Consider the following 16,276-nt stretch of genomic DNA (forward strand, 5'->3'; position numbering starts at 1 on the left):
TGCCACACAACCGGACAACACTGGCAAGAACTACAACTAGCAGTGCGAAGAGAGTCAAACTAGTGCCAGATAGCGGAACTATGTGCGTAGAGATCATCAACATTGCAGTCATCTTGCTAAACAACATGCCCTTAGCAGACCACGGACAAGTATAATGCATCACCAAAGGGTTGATAGCGCTGGCGAAGTCGGGTCCACATCTCAAAGACGACAGTGAGGCCCATAAACTCATAGGCAAACTAAGGAAAAACACCGGAGTGAGAACAGTTGCAAAATTAGCATCATTATCAAACCACTGAGTGTAAGCAGGCAAAGTATCATAATAAGTGTGAAGAGCCTCATTGGCCAAGACCTGTTGGTCATAAGCACGAACAACTGCATCACCGACAACCTTAGCTGCACCCTTCTTAGCCTGAGAAGAAAACCCGTGGCAAGAGCTGGTGGCATCTGCGGGGTAGGAGCCACACAAGGAACCGGGCCACGGTGGAAAGGGGGCCTTGCCAGAAAGAACGCTCTAGAGACGAATGTCACACATATGAATGCACATGAAGGCAATGAACTCGATGTACTTAGTACCATACAAAATCACCGGGCAGCAAGGGATAGCAACATAGCCTGACGAAGAAATTGTACCTATTTTACCTAAACCTAATCAGCTAATCTACTAAATCAACCAAGACGTCCAAACAGGCGCGACGGCGGCGGCTTGGGTCAACGCCCGATCCCAATCGAATCAGGAGCACAATCCGATCCCGATCGAATCAAGAGCAGAAGAGGCTGCCTTGTGCGACACATACCACAAGAGAAAAGCGGTCGACGGAGGCACAATGAATGGGTCGGCGTAGCCAGTGGTCAGATGGAGCCGGCGGTCGGTCGGAAGGGGGCCGTCGGATTATCGGGAAGTGAGGTCGGCCATCGACGGATCGTGCAAGCAAGCGGACATTGCAAGACTTAGCGGCGCGAACAAATCGGCAGGTGGTGAGGTCAGCGACCGACGCGATGTGCAGGTTGCAAAAGAGTTGGCGGACGATGGACTAGTCGGCAATGTGGGGGTAGTCAACGACATGGTAGCATTGACAGAAGATGCACACGAAGGAGACATGATGGCCACATATTAAAAAAATATGGCGGCGCGAGATTGGATCAAAGCAGCACGAGTTGCGCATGCTAATTTTTTTTACCTAGGGCTCTAATACCATGTTAAGACTTGTATTTCCATGTGGCCTTCCGCCACACTTTTGGACCGAGGTTGTTTTCACTTCCACCTATCTCATCAATATTCAACTATCTGCTGCTCTGCATGGTAGCATTCCTTTTGAGTGTCTATTTGATCGCTCTCCTGATTATTCGGTGCTTCGTTTGTTTGGATGTGTTCCAAGCAGAAGACTGGAGAGACGCGGCTAATTGGTCATAGTGACAGTGACCTCGTTGGTGATAATGACACCAGGAAGAGCAAGAGTGGCATGATGTTCTTCCTTGGTGGTAGTTTGGTGAGCACAGTGAGTGGTGGCGCAGTCCTCTTGTGAGGCAGAGTATATGGCTACCACACCTGTCGCAACACAAGGACTTGGCTGGCTCGGCTGCTTGGTGAACTCGATATGAGAGAAGTTGAGGCAGTCGAGCTATTGGTGGATAGAAAGTCCACCTTGGCACTAGCAAAGAACCCGGTCTTCCACGAACGCATCAAACACGTACCATTTCATCAGGTACTTCTTAGAGGATGGGAGTGTCAACGCCAACTACATCAACACCACAAACCAACTCGCTGACACTCTAACAAAAGCATAGGGCGGGTGAAATTCCATGAGCCGCGTGCTAGAATTAGGATGGTCCAAATCAATTCAAGTCTGGTTTGCAAGGATTAAGGGGAGAATTATTAGAGTAATCCTTGCAGCAATCAGTGAATGAGTCAACTGTTCTCCTTAGGTAGTAAGCTAGTGAGTCAAGTATGTGTCTTAGGCTATTAGTTATTCGGATCAAGTCAAGATGTCTTAGGCTGTAAGAAAGCCACTGAGGTGGTTCTGTAGTTGCTTTCAGCTATAAATAAGGGGTGAAACCTAGCCAGTAGCATCTATCGCAGCCCAGAATAAAGAGTGCCAAATTAGAGTTACCTATGCTCTTGCTAGTTGCTATAAACAGCAATGTCATCACCAAACCCCTGACAGTGTTGCTCCGCAAGAAGGGATTTCTATGGACCAATGCAGCGACGTCGGCATTCGAGAACAGAAGTAGGTGATGACAACCATCCTGGTGCTCACACTTCCCGACTTCACCCAATCGTTTAGTGTTGAGACCAACACTTGTGACATAGGTACCGGCGCGGTGCTCATGCAACATGATCACCCAACCACCTTGCTCGGTCATGCTCTGGGCGTCAACAACCGTCGACTTAGGTTATACGAGAAGGAAGTCTTGGCCATGATGATAGTCGTGGATTGCTCGTGACCTTCCCTGCAACGGGGCAAATTCACTATCCTCACGGACCACATGAGCCTTCATACTCTAGGAGAACAACACCTCTGGTCCGACTTGTAGCGCAAGGCCGTGGCCAAGCTTGGTGGCCTCCAATTCTGTTTGAGGTGCCAATGGGGCAAACAATACGGCGGTGAATTCTCTGTCACACATGGGTCATCCGCTCACGATGACCGTTGTGTCCAGTTGTCAGCACGCATGGATTCAAGAGGTACGCAATTCCTACACCATGGACGCAAATGCCACTACTCTACTCCAGGCACTTGTCGTGAGTAGACTTGAAGAGGAAGGGTACAAACTCGACATCGGCAGGATCAAGTTCCACGGCGGACTATGGATTGGCGATAATGTCATGTTGAAAACTATGCGCATCAGTGAGCTACACGCTTCGACCATGGGCATCCATGCCACTTACATCACCCTTAAGAAGATGTTCTTGTCGAGCAAGGAAGTACATGTCAAGAAATTTGTCAAGCAGTGCACGGTGTGTCAATGGGCCAAGCACGAACATGCACACCCAGCGATACTCTGCATCCGCTGCCAAAGCCAACATGCATCTGGGGCAAGGTCACCATGGACTTCATCAAGGGGATCTCACACTCAAATGGTGCCGATCGTCATCTTCATGGTCATTGGCCGTCTGTCAAAGTACACGTACTTCATTCCCCTGCATCACCCTTTTACTGCTCCATAGGTAGCGCACATTCCTCGACACAGCGATCATGACAAAATCTTCATATGCTCATTCTGGCGCGAGTTGTTCGTGCTCATGGGCACCAAACTTCTATACACCATGGCCAACATAATGCAATCGGACAATCGTTGTTCAAGGTGCGCTATGAAGTCAAATCAAATTGTGGCATGCAGATTAATCTCTTCAATGCCAAGACATCGAAGTTCCTCCAAGAGCACGCCTCGGAGCACCAACAGTTCACATACATGCTCAAATCCCATCATCTATGCGCCCAACAACACATGAAGCATATCGACGACCAAGTTATCCTGAAGTTGTGGCCGTATGTGCAATCCTCGGTCGTCAGCCGGGCATCCTGAAGCTTGCATACAAATTCTTCGGCCCGTACAAGATCCTTACTCGTGTTGATTCCCTCGCTTACAAGCTCGACCTACCACCAGACAACAAGATCCATCTCGCATTTCATGTCTCGCGGGTCAAGCCCTTCACGACGGATCATGCTCTGGTATTGACACAATTGCCTACTCCATATCTCACGGTCGATGATTTGCAACCTCAGCAATCCTCGAGCATTGCCATGTCAACAAAGAGAATTATTGTCATTCCACGGGCGCTAATGCACTGGGCTAGTTTGCCGCCAACCAGTGCCACCTAGGAAGACTACCACGTGCTCCGACATCATTTCCCCTATGTGGACATTGATGGTGAGGCACCATCTCAATGAGGGGTGAATGTCACGCACTCCCCATCTGCAATCTAGGAAATGCCAGAAGTGGAGGCGAACAACAGAGATAGATGGCAGGAAGGAATGCATGGGGAAGAAGAGCGAGATCCACAGCTAGCAGAGGAGACTTAGTCTTGGTTAGTTGTGTGTGTGATAGTAGGGCCCATGACCAACTAGGTGATTGTCAAATGTAGTGTGAAGCGTTGTGTATTGTTCACGTGATATGAGAATTCTAATTTGCTCACCTCTCTTCTATGTGTCCACCTACCTCTCATTTCTCGCCTCTGATCCCTCTCTCACCTGCTTTTTCCCCTCCTATGCGATCCTAGGCCGCAATCGTTATATTTGGTGACAGACTTTCTGAACTCGTCGCTAAGAATGACGAATACAAAAATGAGAAAAAGTAGGAAATTCATAACGAAAGAACAATGTATAATGTTGGAGTTGTATATATTTAGTCATGTACCCCATTGTATTTTTCGCGTTCTATAAGAGGTTTTCTGCATATTTACCACACCTCTACGTTTATATATACTGGCCAACTGGAAATATAAGTTGCATTTTTCCTAACATGGCATTACAGCCCTTGATTATTTTTTTTGCACGAGCCACCCGTGCTCTTTGGATCAAATCCCATCTCACACCGTCGTTGCAATTTTCCCCCACTCGCCTGCTTTTTGGCCGATGCTCCTCCTCCCACCTCGTTGATGGTCATCTCGCGCCTATGGTCATCTCGCGCCTATAGGTCGACGCCCCTACATACCCCAAGCAGGTGGTCCGCAACATGCCTGTTGTCGACCACGTGCCGCTTCTTCCATCCTGCTATCGCCCTGCTGCCGCGCCTGTAGGTCAACGCCCCTGAATATCCAAGTTGGTGGCCCACGACATGCCTGATGCCGACCACGTGTTGCTTCTTCCATCCTGTTGTAGCCTCTGACTTGGTGATAAAAGGAGGAAAAACAGGTACAATGTTTTCGTCGGGTACACATCTCCTTCGATGCCTGCTGCCTTTTGATGGTGTTCCCTATATTGATCCTGTCTCGCACATGCGCCGTCTTTCGGTGCTTGATGCTCGTCCGTTTGTGACGTCGTCCTCTTCGGCGGCCTCCACACATGGTGATCGTCGCTCTACATCGACTCCTATCGCGACTTTCACCGGTGTAGTCGCTCTACATCGACTACTCTTGTGACTTTCATCCAGTGTTGGTGCATCTGGCTACATCAACTACGCCTCACACACACGCTTTCCCATGGCACTTGGTGCTCGTCTGCATGCGACCTCGTCTCAACCGATCTCTGCACACAATACTGGTCATGGTACACTGCCTCCTCTCGCAGCTTCCACAGGTAGTGGTGGCCGCTCCCCTTTCAATGTTGCTACATCTACTTCTGATGTGACCTTCACTGAGCAGGAGATTGTGCGGCTTTGGTTCTTCCTTGTAGAGTGCATCTACATCGACCTCTTCAGTTGAGCCGCCCATGACTTGGCAGGAGATTACGCGACTTTGATGCCTGCTAGCTACGTCCTCTGGTTCTCCACCGATAGGTTCTGCTGGTTATGTTATGGACTATTCTAGCATTGTGAGACCACCTTCTAATAGGCAGGTGCATCTCCATGGATTCTTAGATACTGGAGCATCTTTTCATATGACTCATGATTCATCCACTTTGCCTTCTATTAGACCCCTCGATTCACCTGTTCATGTTCTTACTACTGATGGAACCTCCCTCCAAGTTAATGGCCGAGGCATTCTTAGCACTTCGTCATTTCATGTTCCTGATGTTGCTCATATTCCTCAACTTACCATGTAGCTCATTTTTGGTGGTCAGATTGTTGACTCTGACTCTTGTTCTATTCTGGTCTGTCACACTGATCCTCTCCTTAGTGCTGGCCCCCAGCGCCGTGAGTCCCAAGGTCTCTGGGAGCTTGAATAGCTTCACCTTTCCTCCATTGCCACCACCACTAGCCTCTCGGCCTCTGTTCCCCTGTCTACCAGCTCTTTTCAGAAGTGGCATCATTGGCTTTGTCACTTATGTGGCTCTCATCTCCCATCCTTAGTTTGACATGTTCTTGGATCCCTCTCCAACGATGACTTTAGACTGTCAGGGTTGTCGGCTTGGTAAACTAGTCCAGTTACATTATCCTCATAGGGATACTATGTTTCAACGTCCTTTTGACCTTGTTAACTCTGATGACTAGGGTCCAGCTCCCTTTGACTTGAAAGGAGGTCATCACTACTATATTACCTTTACAGATGATTTCTCTCAACACACCTGGATATATTACATGTCTTCTTTGTTTTCTGCATATTGTACCGCACCTCTACATGTATATATATTGGCCTATGGCCACCTAAAAATATAAGTTGCATATTTCCTAACATATACGAGAAAAATGAAAGGACAATGTGTTCTTCAAGAAAACTAGGAGGTTCTCAAGATGACACGTACTCTATGTAAAGAACCACGTAATGATTAACATAGCATGGTACAAAGTAGCACATGTCCTACAAACCTCGCAAAATCCAATTACAGAGCAAACAGCCTAGCAGAGACAAGCGAACCACATACATGATTCTAAAAAGTGAAGTACAGATCTATTCATGAACACAAACAAAATCACACTATAAAGGAATTGTATACTCAATAAACTATAACTCCCTGACAACAGTCATAAGTCTAATAGGACAAATGTACATACATGTTGTTTGCATTTTGGGTAATTTAAGTGCAGCGACATATTAGAAAACATGAAAGCATGTTCAAAGTCAAACTGGCTAAATACTTACCTTCCATCTGGTATGGCTGAAACCCACTGAATCAGCATTAAGAAGATCGTCAAGTTCATCAAGCTCTTGCTTTACTTGCAGAACCAACTTACAGATGGTTGCATCATTAGTGGCACTGAAAACACATTTACATCTCTCTGCAGCAACAAGGTCTGTCCATTAAGCCCCACTTGTATACACTGTATGAGCATTCCCAACAATCCAAAGACATTACGTGCATGAAAAAGCATCCACCTGATAATTTGAAGAATCGGTCTGACATACTTTGAGCAGCAATAAAACAAGGGGTCCCGAATAAATTGATGCACACCTTGCTCTAGTAAGAGCAACATTTGCTCTTTGGTTATCAGCAAGAAATCCTACAACTCCTCTCTTAACAGTTGATAGTATTGATGTATCATCTTCTCTTTGGAAATCATCAATGGACTTCACCCGCACATGAAAGCCATCATATGTGTCATATTTTTTTGGCAGGTCGACTTTTAATTGCATCAACTTGAGCAATATATGGAGAGACCGCGGACTATGCTGAGCCCTTGGTCTGTCCTTATCCAACCTGCAGAAATAGCTTATGTGGTATGCTTAGTGATCTTTAGGGATCAAAGTTTGGACAAAGGCTACTGAAAGCATTTTCTTCAGCAAATTTAAGTCGATTCTATATCACCAAATCATTGACATATCATTGCTTTTTCACTATAAAGTCCGGAAATAATAGAAGTTACTAAAGTGGGTTCATAAAGTGGCCAACAACTGTAATAGGGCATAATGTTTCACCTTTCATGTCATCTACCTAATGTTCTCTTTTTTCTAACTACAAATGTAACATTTGTCTACGAAAGAGGGCAGTAGAATTGAAATTTCATAAAGCTGGATTGATGCAATACCATATCATGAGATACAAATAGAAATCTGGACTCTCAACGTACAGTATTGTAGTGAACACATTTCTACCAATGAAGATTATGAAGTATGCAGTACAAGAACAGCAGACCACATAAACTTCTAAAGATCCAATGTTATATTAGCAAGGTAGCTTCATAAAAGAAAAAATAGAAAGGATATTAAGGTTAAAGGAAGGATAGAGTTCAGCTTAAACATACATTTAAAGATGGAATGGATTAGTTGCAAACAACAGCAACTTTAACCATGTTTCTACGACTGCTTCATGTGCCCTCTTTGTCTTGTTGCTTCTCTTCCATCAGTGACATTTAGAAACATGTAGCTGACAAAAGGGAGGCATGTGTAATCCTTATCACAACTAGGAGACATGACAATGGAACCATCTAAAATCTTCCTCTCATAGCACTTGGAAATAAGCTGACAGAAGGATTCATGTGATACTGTATATTCAACAAATGTTTATCAAATTTGAGCATAACCAATCTCTCAAATAAACTTGTCACGAATCCAGCTTCTTTGCATACCTAGAGATGAACTATGAAATGTAAGGATTAAGATCATCAAAAACAGATCAATAACAATCAAACATAAAAAAAGATATGGCTGTTACATTTTTTTCAAAAGTTTATCTTGTTGATAAATGCACCAATGACTAAGAAATGAAATCAAACAGTATAAAGAGGGTGAGGCAAAACCATCATTTGCTTTTAACCATTGCACTAAGCCGACAGTCTTCTCCTACCAAAACATGTTTTAACCAATGCAGACGCGGGGGGGGGGGGGGGGGGGGGGGGGGGTCACCAATTCACACTCCCGCACTTGAGCACCCTCATCAACAATAAGCGGTAGAGCTAGGTAGAACAGAAAAGAACTGTTGAATTACGTATGCTCTGGACCCAGTTTCTGTTTACTCCAATGGGTAATTAAGCGAGTGTAGCAGATCTTTAAGCAATTTAAGGCATGTAGACCTTGCTCCATCCAGTTCCTACAATAGTGTACATTCAGCCTACAACACCGTCGACTGAAAACAAGTGCAAACTCCAACAACAGCAACATTTCTGGGAGCACAAGTAAGAGTTCAGCTTATTCGGAAAAAAAATCTGCATTTCAAACATGCCAAAACCAACAGTAAAGTGCCATCTTGGTTTTTCCAGTACCTGGTGGACCCATATACACTTCACACGCCCACATCTTACAGCTGAGATGACAGATTCAATAGCATCCTCGCCCAATAATTTCTGGACGTCTCTGCGAAAGAAGCCAAACAGACTCCATCCTGTTTAACACAGATACCACAAACATCCTCACCCTGCAACAGAGCCAACAAAGAGGAGCTCAAAAGGTCAGGTCACATACTAATTTATAATGGTAATGAAAATAGCAAGTAAAACTAAAACACGAATATTCATGTCATATTACCAGATTTGTGGGGGCTAAGAGGGACTTGATTAGTGTGAAATTGTCATTCATGTGTGTTTTGCAGGTAAGTGCTTTCCATATCCGTACGTTTATTGTGATATTATTGAGAAATATTGCATGTTCGAGTTTGTTTAAGTCTTCGTCCAGACCAATATTCTTTGCAACTTTGACTCTGAAGCCGTTCTGGTATTCACCAACCATAGAAACCTCAGTGACTATTGCCAAACAATAATATGTCACACCATGGCAGTTTAAGTCCTCTGCAGCTTCAGGTTTTATGCTAGACAAAACAAATATGTCATCATTCCTCGCAGAATAAGCCCAGTAGAAAAACATCATCATTGCCCCAAAAATCCACATCCATAAAGTATGATCCCGATTTTCCTGTTACCTCCATGGAAAGTATTTTCAACAAGGGTGCTTCACTGATGAGTTCAAGGCATGAGCAAGGGTGCTTCACTGATGAGTTCAAGGCATGACCATAGATCTGACCATGTCTTCAATCAGAGGCACACGGTACAAATACCTCATAGATGTTCCACTGTTATTTTCAACATTATTTTCAGTTGAATATGCGACTCTTGACCTGTACAAACTCCATCCTCACTGAGCTTTGAGTTGTTACCAGTGCTAGGCATCTCAACATCATTAACAAGAACCTCAGTTGATGGCAGTGACAAAACAATCACTTGGAATTCTTCAGGAATGTCAACAGCAACCCACGTCTCTTGGTCAAGAACTGCCATAGTTTTTGTCATCGTCAAAGGAATATTAAATGTTAGAGCACAAAAACTGTATAAATCGGGATTCAGCTACAAAATAAGATTGATATCAATCTAAAATCAATATCAGAATTCGATTTAACAAAACCTAACATAAAACTTTTTGAAGATAATTCAAGTAATTATGACGATCCGAGATTTCCTAACCCTTTATATCCTTAATTCCACTATCATTTCATCCTCAAGTTCTTTGATTGATGGTGGATAGCACTACTGTCTGGGTAATATTGCTTGCAAAACAGAAGAAAGTAACTGCATTGTAATGAAGTTGGTGTACATCCATAAGGCTATATAATTGAGGGAGAAGCCTGAGGGCTTTATACTCCAGAAATAGCATCATTACTCATTCATGTTTCTGGCAAAATGATGCTGCACTTATTCTATAAGCTGCTGCTTGTAATAACAAAATTTAAAACAAGCTTCTAACTTTGTTCCATGATCCGATTGTAAGACTGTAGATTAAGCTTTCATAAACTTCAATAAAACAATATATAACCACCTGAACACTATGCTGATAGTCCACGAATGTTGTAACCTAACCTGCCTCCAATCTATGAGGACAAGAGGTTAAGATAATATCATAACTTGCTTTTATGAAACTAATGTGTGTCTGTGCATATTATTTAAACAGAAAATTAATAACCTTTTCTGTACCAGCTATAGATTCTTCTTTTATACTACTTCCGTTCCTAAATATAAGGCGTTTTGACAGATTAAATGGAACCAGCGGGACATCTTATATTTAGAATCAGAGGGTGTATTATGGATGATCAGGAACTCCAGAATCCTCTACTTGGGATGTAGAGCAGCACGAACACCTATCAGCTTAGCACATCGTCCATGTGCAGCATCACACGCAGCAAAAACTGCTTCTGTGCTTTCTCTCAACATATCAGCTCTGCGGAAAATGCAGATGTTCAAGCAAATCTGTTTTGGATCATTACACATAATTAACACATGCAAATAATGAAATACTGGATTTGCTAGAACTGACCACAGCATCACCATGACGAATCAACTTGGTTTTATGGAAGAAAAAACATGTTAGAACTTAATGTACCGAGCATTTTTTTTATTAAATTTGTACTGGACATATCAGTTGCTTTTCCTTGAAACAATGGAAGCTTAGTAGTACTGCATGTAACAGTATTGGAGACCCGTGAAGTAACACCGTTGTCATTCCCTTGGGAAAAGTCAACTGATCCACCATGTTGTATGACAGGATTTGTGTTATCAGAACTCATGTTCCCATCAAGGTTTCTCATGATCCACTGAACTATTTTTTTTAACTTCAGCTGCTTGCAGCAGATGTACCTGAATTTACAGGAAAGGAGATGTACATTAAGATTAAATTTGGTAGAATTTTATTGTCCAAAGGAAAACAAAATAATTGTCATATTGAGAAACCAATTTACCAGAACTATCCTAAAAATAGCCGATAACAGTTGAACAAACCCTTCAGATGATAGACTACGCAGCTTATTTGGTAAAGAATGCCCTCCAGCTGCACGATTACAGTTCAAAACAAATAGGAACTTAGTGTAGAAAGTAGCAAACTATGAAGACATTAAGAAAAAAAAGCGTAAGACCATCAGAATTGGCAGCTCTGTCCCCAGTTACTGAATCAGAATCTAGTCATGTAACAGTGGATTTGGTTGAAGCTTCTCTGTAATCGTGAGGCTTCATAACATAAGACCATTATTACATGCTACTCGTCAAAATTTTCTGGAAATTAAGACTGGAAGCATCTACATAACAGTGGATTTGGTTGAAGCTTTCATAACAGTAATAAGGGTATCATGGTATATTCTTAGCACCACAGGAACTTTGTCCTACAATATATAAATATGAACAGTATCATTCTGTATCCCCGTAGATTAATAACTCAATGAATACCAAATGTCCAGAAATAAATAAACATGATGCTTCAACCACTTAACTGTTTAAGCTCACAGGTAATTGACCTTTTAAAATATACTGAACTTGATTTTTGTATGCATGAAATTTTAGAGGGTATGTTATTTATAAGTGCTCTGTTTGTGAGGTAGTCTCTTATAAGTTAAGACCCCATAAGCCCAGCTTATATGAGTGACAAACTTCTTGAATAATCACAAATATTATTGTGCTAATTGTATGGCTAAATAGCTCATACAAATGTGAATTAAGTGCTTCTCTAGAACTTAAATCTATATGTCATGTTACACTGAAGTCCCCATTGCTAGCTCTATAACATTCAATGTAATGGAAACCCAGCCGCAGGACACCCTATTTTCTGCATACCCACTCTCCATTTGAATCTCCAAATCAACTTAATGGAAATATCTAACAGAGCTAACCGTTCTCAGCAGGCAAATAGTGAGGGGGAGAAGACAGAGGATGAAGCTTTCCCCCTCATCTATGTTTACCTGCATTGAGATAATGAACACCAATTAACAGAAGAAAAGGAGCTGATAATATTTTACTATAACCACGACAGTGTAGCTTAAAACAAAGCCATAATCTAAACAAAAGTAGCAAGATGAAACACATCAGACCATTGTTAACAACAAATTAGAATTTCACCTTTTGGCAAATTGGAGAAGATCAAAAACTGATTGGAAATGACCATAATAGTCATGGTATATATGATAAGTGGTGTAGTAACAAAGTTTACGATCAAAATCTGGTAATTATTTCAGAATCACATTTTTGTGACATAAGAATCCTATGTTGACACTGGACATACATCAAACACAAAATTCCGGTAACTTATAGTTTACTCGTCAAGAAACTACGTTGCCTGGGTACATTATATGGATGTGACGATACCACAATACATAAAATTCCAAAAACAATGATACAATGACAGAAATAATATTGTAATGTGATGAAGCTACAAAGAAATCAAAATAGCATGGCCCATTCCTTCTTGGCATTGAATTAATTTACGAAACCAATGGGTGCAGGTACTACTAACTAATCACTCCCTACCAGTTCTTAGCCTTTAGATTTCTCAATCTCACTTCATTCCTCATGTTCAATCAATTTTGGTTAACTACTGTTTTTCTTTAAGTTAGCATGAAAAGTACAAAAAAAAACTTGGCGCGAATGCATTTTGTTACAACCAGGTAAAGATAGGACAATTGCAAGACAGTAAACTGCAAAATTGGAAGTGCACGTATCTCATGTTCCGTCCCATTGAGGGGAGTGTAAGTCCTTTTCACAGTTTATGGAACCATTGCATCTACAGCTTTTCCATCAGGAACAACAACCCGCACAAACTCTGCTGAAAGAATGCTACAAATATGAATAATAAGTTAAACAATGGGCCAAAAAAGGCTGCAAATAGCGAACAAACATAAAGAAAAGAAAATTACACGATTCTAAGGTTGGTAGCTTCATGTAATGACATTATTGACCTTCATTTTCTGGATGACGACAACATACATTTAACAGAAATAAATATACAAGCTAAATTGTATGGGTATAGCCGTATAGGTGGATCTAGAGTACATTTTCAGCAAAGTCTCGTAACTGGACGTACTGAATTAGGCCAAAAGTCATTAATATCCTTCAAACAACTTACTTTACACTGGTTAAAGCATATTTGACATTGGAGTATCATTGGAACAGAATCGTTCCATTTGACAATGGCTTGCACAATAATTAAGGAGCAACAAACGTATTTTCACATCAAAGAACTGATTGGAATCCATATGCATGCATATATTGAAAAAGCAACAAAGTGCTTTGGCTCAATGTAGTAAACATGTGAAAAAGAAAAACAATGACCCGAGCCTATCCAACTGCCGAGCATATGGATGATTACCAAGGCAGTATTAGGCACAAAGGAGATCGCGGTCAAATGACTTGAAGTTGCAGGGAATAGTCCCAACCTAAACACAGAATAGTTCATTAATGAAATATGATTATAGCTAGCAAAAGATTCTCCAACAGATTCTTGAGGACACAAATGGCATGTAATTAATGCTATCAGAAAAGCTATCTGGTCAATTTCGTCTACTGCAAGGACAAGCTAGGATCGATACAGAGCTTAAGCTGCTCTCATGCCACAAGGAGGTTTAGCATACTCAAGCATAAACATGATTTTTCACAGCAAAACAATTTACAATTTCTGCCACCAAATTGTGGAACATCGCGACATGTATCTTTCTCACGAGGATACATGACTTACACACCTATCATCTCCCAACAGCCGTTTAAAACTAGCACCACATGTTATCATAATTTTCTGGAAACAATTCACAAATGGTGACATCACTTTCAACAGCAATGGGCACCTCCATCAGTAACATAAGAATCATGTGTAACATTCTCTAAAAGAAAAAAAGAAAAGGCGTGCATAAAATCTAGTTGGCCCGAATCAGCCACATATGGCACCTACAGCAACATGTAATTTCCTGAAATACAATGTGTCACCGAGCGTGCAACTATTATGTTGTTATCAGACAGTCCAGAAATGGCATTCACATGCCAATTGCACATCCATGACACGTGGACAGATGGACCCTCTAAACCCTAGCACAAGGACCACACACAGACGGAGCAACATCATTTGGAGCATCCAACTGACCCAACTTCGATTGCACATAAAAGGCAGCGAACAACAGCACGCTATATGCAATTAATCAAAAAAAATCACCAGATATAAGCGCAACCAGAAGCCTATCACGCATATGCATGTATAAGCTTTGCCGGTCCAGGGTCCATTCATGAACACATACTCGAAAAAAAAGGCTCGAGAGTGCAAAAAAGACTTGAAGTTGCACGGAAGTCTCAACCTTAACACAAAAGGGGGCATAAATGAAATATGGTTATATATAGCAAAAGATTCTCCAACAATTTCTTGGGCACACAGATGGCATGTAATTAGTGCTAACAAACTAGCTATCTGGTCAATTTCATCTACTGCAAGAACAAGCAAGGTTCAATACGGGGCTTAAATAACCACAGGCATAAAAAAATTATAGTTTCTCCCACCAGACTGTACAGCGTCATGAAATGTCTCTCTCATTAGGATACATATATGACTTACACACCTATCATCTCCCAATAACCATTTAAAACTTACACCATGTATTATCTAAAAAAATAGAATGGGACGGACTAGATGATGCTACAGCCAACTAAAACACTTCACAACTATTGGTACATCATGAGCATAGCAAATTAATTTGTCATCCTTTTCAACAGCAATGTGCACCTCCATCAGTAACATAAAAAATTATACTACATAACATCTAGTTAGTCCTAATCATCCCATATTGCACCAACAGCAACATGTAATTTCCTGAAATACCAACAGAAAAACCCTCTAAACCCTAGCGCACGGATCACACAAAGACAGAGTACCATCATTTGGAGCATCCAACTGACCCAACTTAGATTGCACCTAAAAGGCAGCAGACAACAGCACACTAAATGTGATTAATAAAAAAATCACCAGATTTAAGCACGACCAGAAACCTAGCGCACATATTTGCACATATTCGTAAGCACAGATTCGCGAATAAAATGGCTCAAGCTTGGAAAAAAAGATTTGAAGTTGCAGAGAATAGTCTCAATCTGAACGCAGACGAGGTCATAAATGAAATATGATTAAGATTCACCAAGAGTTCCTTAAGCACATAATGGCATGTAATTAATGCTAAGAGAAGAGCTATCTGGTCAATTTCGAACAAGCAAGGATCAATACAGGGCTTAAGCTGCTCATATCACAAGGAGGTCACCATACTTAACCATAGACATAATTTGTCATAGCAAAACAATTTACAATTTCTCTGCCACCAAATTGTACAACATCGCGACATAATCTGCCGCGCCCGCACAAATCATCATCCGGAGCAGAGGGAGGGAGGGATGGATGGCGCACGTACGTACCTTGCCCCTGTAGGAGTCGTCGTCGGCGACCTCCTGGACCGACCAGGAGAGCACCGCGGCCTTCAAATCCATCTCTCCATGTCGGCCCCGCGCGGCCCGGCCGCCGCGCTCGCCTCGCGCCCTAGCCGCCCACGCGCGAGCGCCCGAGCAAGCAGGCCGTGCGGCCGGGGTCACCGCGCTCCCTAGCCGCCCACACGCGGGCACCCGAGGAAGCAGGCCGGGGCGGCCGCGCTCCCTCGCTCACGCGCGGGCACCCGAGGAAGCAGGCCGGAGCAGGCGGCGAGAGGGAGGACGGGGGTTGGTTCGTGGCCTTGGCGGTGTGGAGGAAAGGAGGAGGCGGCGGTGGTGGACTGGTAGCGTTGCGCTGCGTGGAGAAAAGCAGAGCAATCAATGGCCCTGTTTGGATCCTAGAGTTAGTGTTAAGTTTGAGTTGTTTTGGGCTCAAATAGCTCAAAAGGATTCAAACAGATGGGGTTAGTTTCAGCTAGTTGCCTCCATGGAAGGGGAGGGGAGCGGGGAACAGCAGTACTACTAGTCCGCAAAAATCTTTTGCTTGTGGCCTTGTGGGAGAGGGTGGTGCGTTGGGATTCGGGACCTTTTTGGTTCACGGGGCAGG

The 16,276-nt window shown here is 42.8% G+C and overlaps 1 long non-coding RNA gene across 2 annotated transcripts; it reads right to left on the reverse strand.

The window, feature by feature from the left end:
* Nucleotides 1-220: 220 nt before the first annotated feature.
* On the reverse strand, nucleotides 221-16,039 carry LOC123043376 (uncharacterized). 2 transcript variants are annotated; one of them, XR_006419169.1, is made up of 10 exons: nucleotides 15,661-16,039; nucleotides 12,117-13,056; nucleotides 11,196-11,284; nucleotides 10,775-11,094; nucleotides 8,999-10,678; nucleotides 8,737-8,888; nucleotides 7,780-8,103; nucleotides 6,914-7,235; nucleotides 6,680-6,816; nucleotides 221-239 (listed from the first exon to the last, which is right to left on the reverse strand). It is a non-coding gene; the product is annotated as an uncharacterized lncRNA (long non-coding RNA). The 2 variants fall into 2 exon arrangements; XR_006419168.1 differs by lacking the exon at nucleotides 221-239 and having other exon boundaries at nucleotides 6,224-6,816; nucleotides 15,661-16,038.
* Nucleotides 16,040-16,276: the final 237 nt, after the last annotated feature.

Source organism: Triticum aestivum, chromosome 2B (genome assembly GCF_018294505.1).
Source record: "Triticum aestivum cultivar Chinese Spring chromosome 2B, IWGSC CS RefSeq v2.1, whole genome shotgun sequence".
Taxonomy (NCBI): domain Eukaryota; kingdom Viridiplantae; phylum Streptophyta; class Magnoliopsida; order Poales; family Poaceae; genus Triticum; species Triticum aestivum.